Source organism: Tasmannia lanceolata, unplaced genomic scaffold (assembly GCF_043159265.1).
Source record: "Tasmannia lanceolata isolate RefF3 unplaced genomic scaffold, GAP_Taslan_0.1 ptg000029l, whole genome shotgun sequence".
Lineage (NCBI taxonomy): Eukaryota > Viridiplantae > Streptophyta > Magnoliopsida > Canellales > Winteraceae > Tasmannia > Tasmannia lanceolata.
The window spans coordinates 9,741,714-9,746,519 of record NW_027518706.1 but is presented as its reverse complement, the minus strand read 5'-3'; the positions used below and the strand labels follow the sequence as shown (position 1 = coordinate 9,746,519).

General features: G+C 37.0%; 1 pseudogene; it reads left to right on the top strand.

Annotated features, from left to right (window-relative positions):
• The first annotated feature begins 418 nt into the window (after nucleotides 1-418).
• LOC143859027 (putative disease resistance protein RGA1 pseudogene) lies at nucleotides 419-2,534 on the top strand (annotated as a pseudogene).
• The last annotated feature ends 2,272 nt before the right edge of the window (nucleotides 2,535-4,806 follow it).

The window sequence follows — 4,806 nt, the reverse complement described above, 5'->3', positions numbered from 1 at the left end:
AGATGATAGCGGTTGATGGGCATTTATGTCCTCTCCAGCAAAAGTGGTTACTTGTGCTGGAGATTTATGCTCTCTTATTGTAGCAGTTTTTAGTTTGGGGGTTGTTCCTTATGGCTCTTGTTTTCCCTATTACTTTTGTGTTTGTGTTTGTTTCTTCCCTTCTCATGTGATAGTGGTTGCTCCTAATCTTCATGTTGTATCTTTCTTTCTTGTTAATATATCTGGTCGGGGTCTGCCTAACCCCATCTTACCCATCAAAAAAAAAAATGGTTACTTCTCCTCTGGTGTATTCATGAGTCATGACCACTTCTTTTTTACACTAGAGGGGTCTCCCATGTTGAAAAAAGGGCGAATATAAGGCAAACTTAAAAGAAAAAGAAGATCGATGAAAAATGAAAATAAAAAAAGAATAGTAAAAATGAAGAGGAGCCTATATAACGAGAAACCATCTTACTGGAAGAAGCTTGCAAGATATCTGTGTGATTCTACTCGCTCTAGCTTGAGAGAAATTTGTTATCCTATTACCAAGAAAATATGGCTGATGCTATCATTAGTACAAGAGAGGGAAAGGTTCAAATTGGATGTAACAACTACTAGTTCTGAGAGTCAAGAGATAACACCCAGTGTGTCCTTAGTAAATGAATTAGAAATTTATGGGAGAGATGAGGGTAAAGAAAAGATTGTAAAACTATTGCTAACCGATGTGAGTAATGAAAATGATGTCCCGGTTATTGCCATTGTTGGCATGGGGGGTCTGGGGAAAACCACACTAGCTCAATGGGCCTTCAACGACGAGAAAGTAAATGGCCATTTTGAGCTTAGAATGTGGGTTTCTGTGTCTCAAGATTTTGTTGTTAAACGACTTGTAGAAGCAATTTTAGAATCTGCAACTGGAAGTACAACTATTCCCAAAGAGTTGGAGGAGATGCAAAAACGCCTCCGAGATATAATATCTGAGAAGAGATTTTTTATTGTACTTGATGATGTATGGAATGAAAATACAGAAAAGTGGGTTAATCTGAAGAAAATCTTAACATGTAAAGGTAAAGGGAGCAAAATCATTGTAACTACTCGTAATGAAACGGTTGCATTGATGATGGGTGCGCTTCATTACTCCCTCCTCCACTTGACTGGTTTATCAGACAGTGATTGTTGGTCTCTGTTTGAGAGTCAAGCATTTGTATCAGGGAGAAGTGAAGAGCATCCAAACTTGGTTGCAATTGGTAAAGATATTGTCAAGAAATGTGGGGGTGTGCCGTTAGCAGCAAAGGCATTAGGTAGCCTCCTGCGTCTCAAAAGGGAGGAGGAAGCTTCGTGGTTGTCTGTAAGAGACAGCCAAATATGGGAACATGAAGAAGATGAAATTTTGCCTGCTCTTAGATTGAGATATACTAATTTGCCATCTCATCTAAGGCAATGCTTTTCTTTTTGTTCTGTGTTCCCAAAAGGCTTTACTTTTGAGAAAGAAGAACTTATTCTTTTCTGGATGGCTAATGGCTTTGTTACCCCTAATGGAACAATGGAGTTGGAAGACATTGGAAATGAGATTTTCAATGATTTATTATGGAGGTCTTTCTTCCAAGACATAGAAAAAGGCGATGAAAGAAATATAACATGGTGCAAGATGCATGACTTGGTGCACGATCTTGCACAGTCTATTATTGAGAACAAGTGTTATATCGTGGATGGGGAAAAAAACAAAAATTTTCCTCCATTGACACGATATATCTATTCTCATTTACCTTCTTCACTATTAAATTATCAGAGTTTGTTCAAGGCCAAAACCATACGGACAATACTATCGACCCATTGTTATAATAACCAGGTCCCTAGCAACATCAAGGAACTTAGATACTTGAGATGCCTAGATCTTAGTGGACGGGAACGTAAAGAGATCCCAGATTCTATATGTAATTTGAAGCAGCTAAGATACCTCGACCTCTCCTATAGTAATTTCATTGAAACATTACCTGAATCGATTACCAACCTACAAAATTTGCAAACATTGAAACTGAGACAATGTTACGACCTCTGCAATTTGCCCAAGGACATGAGAAAAATGAGTAAGCCTCAGACATGTAGATACTTATGGTTGTAGGTCATCAACTTGTGTGCTCATTGGGATTGGGCGACTGAGTTGCCTCCTAACACTATCCATTTTCATTGTGGGTGACGAGGAAGGACGCCGCCTCAGTGAGTCGAGCAATTTAAAGCTTAGAGGAGAACTATCAATTAAACAACTTAACCTTGTGAGAAATGCAAGTGATGCGAAACAAGCCAACTTGAAAAGCAAGAAAGACCTCAGAGAATTGGGCTTATCATGGGGGGATGATGATGGTGATGTTGAGATGCATGAAGAAGTGTTAGAAGGCCTTGAGCCACACGGTAATTTGAAATATTTGCAGATAGGAGGCTATGAGGGTATTCGATTTCCAGGATGGATACAGAAGTCATTGCTCACAAATCTAGTTAATGTTACTCTTTCAAATTGCCGGACTACAACGCCTCACCTCACTCCAATATCTATCTATTAAATATTGTCCAAATTTGGGGAGACGATGCGAAAGGGAGAGATGAGAGGATTGGCACAAGATAGCCCATGTACCCAATATCTACATTTGGCCACGTCCAACAACAACGGAGAAGATAACCAGATGCATCAATACCCTACTCCCATGCTACCGTGCCAACTGAAACGGTGATTTTATCTCTCAACCGTGACTCACTCTACCATCCCAGGTTCGTTATTTCATAATCCCCTCTTTATCTTTTAATTATACAACCTACTTTGTTTCTTTAATTTTCCTTCATCTATCTAACTAATTTTTACCAAATAATGTTCTGCTACCTTTTTCGCTGCAATTTGGAGGATTTTCTGCAGTTTTGTGGCTGAGGTTGGGGTTAGAATTCTCTGATCGGGATTCTTGCTCTGCTCTTTTGTCAGAGGTCTATGTTGGTTCTTGTATGTTTCTTGAGGTTGTGGTCTGCTCTTGGGACAGAGGATTGCTATTTGGTTTTTGCTTCTATTTTCAGTTATATGTACTAAGCCAGCCTCCCTTCTTTCTATCTGATTGTTGTCTTCTTATAGTGTGTTTGCCCATGTTATGTCCGAGGCAAGGTGGCTAGTCCTCTTGCTTTTTTTAATAGATTTCAGATGTGGATTCTACTGTGGAGATTGTGGTTTAGTGAAATGTATTTCTGATAAACATTATCTCTATTTCAACTTTTCTAGAGGCTTATTTGTATCACTAAATTCTGTACCCACTTTTGTTGATGCTGATTATTATCGCTAAATAATCTACTCTTTGTAGTCTCTCTATTTTTGGTGTGTTTTCCAAATTCTGTTGGATCCTATTATTGCTTTACCTAATTATTAAAATTTGTAATGAGTTGGAACTTTTAGTGCAGTTTTAGGCACTGTTTGGAAAAGAAAAGATTTTCCAAAATTTCATGTTTTTCCATCGTTTAGATAACAATAAAAACAATAACTTGAACCACAGTTGTTCAATATTTAGAGGGATCTTCAATTTATAGTGATATCCTTTTAAATAAGCCATAATCATATGATTTCCCTATGAATCAGGGAAATGAAAAAAAAAAAATTAGGAAAAGAAATTCCACGAGAAATGTTTTTCCTCCAATCCAATCAGGGCATATGATTTGATTTAATTCATTCTAATCAGATTTTATTTTATTTATGTACTTCTCTTCTTTTATTATTTAAACAGCTGTCAAAGGTTGTTACAGTTCCCAAAACGCTCTCAAAACCAATTAAAACATAAAAGACAATCTATGTTTGTGCAATTACTTAAACATGGTAATGCCAATACCAGTGGCCTAAACAAAACATCCTGCTCTTATTATTCAATAGAAGGTACAAAAAATTAAGAAGACATAAGAATGTAACTCTCCCATCAACAACAAAACAAACACACTATAATCAATAGTTTCCTCTTTGCCCAGGCAATTCAGTGGTATCAGGTTCATTACACATAGGAGATGTGAAGTAGAAGGTTCCTATTGTATACTTGATCTGATCTCCATAAACATGAGAGGGCCGACTGAGCTTCACCCCCGACCGGCCTCCTGCAAAGTCGGTGACAATGTTACATGAGGGTTCTGGTGATGACACGAGCCTCATGGAACAATCTCCGGCTTTCAATTCCTTCCCATTGATGTAAAATCAACACTCATTTTACACTACTCTTCCTCACGGAAATGAGTGTTGAATGTAAAATCAACACTCATTTCAAACTCGCCCTCTTCGTCGGCTCGTCAGTTGTATAGTAGTATAGTACACTACTCTTCCTCACTAGTCCATGCATGTTAAGGCAACCGTGCAGCCTACATGTAATATACTTTTAATCATTTCACGAGATTAATTGACGAGTGTTATTAATGCAAATTTGTACATATTTAGATGATTCATAAAATCATTTTTTGGTAAATTACAAGTAAAGAAACTTTTTTGAACGATCATTATTTTTGTTAGGCTCCATTTCTTTCGACGTTAAGTGAGCATAAAATAGATTTTACATCCATTTTTCCTTTCAACATAAAAATGGAAGTAAAATTTGTTTTATGCTGTAAAAATGAGGGTAAAACAAATTCAAAGTTCAATTTTACATAAAAATAAACGGAGCCTTACTAGTGTTTCTTTCGACTTAAAATAAGAGTAAAATAAAATTTTATGCCTATTTTAAGTTGAAAGAAAGGGAACCTTAAAATTGGGTGTAAAATTTACCTGACACCCATTTTTTGGTCGAAAGAAATGAAGCATTAATGAAACAATCATCCTATGGATGG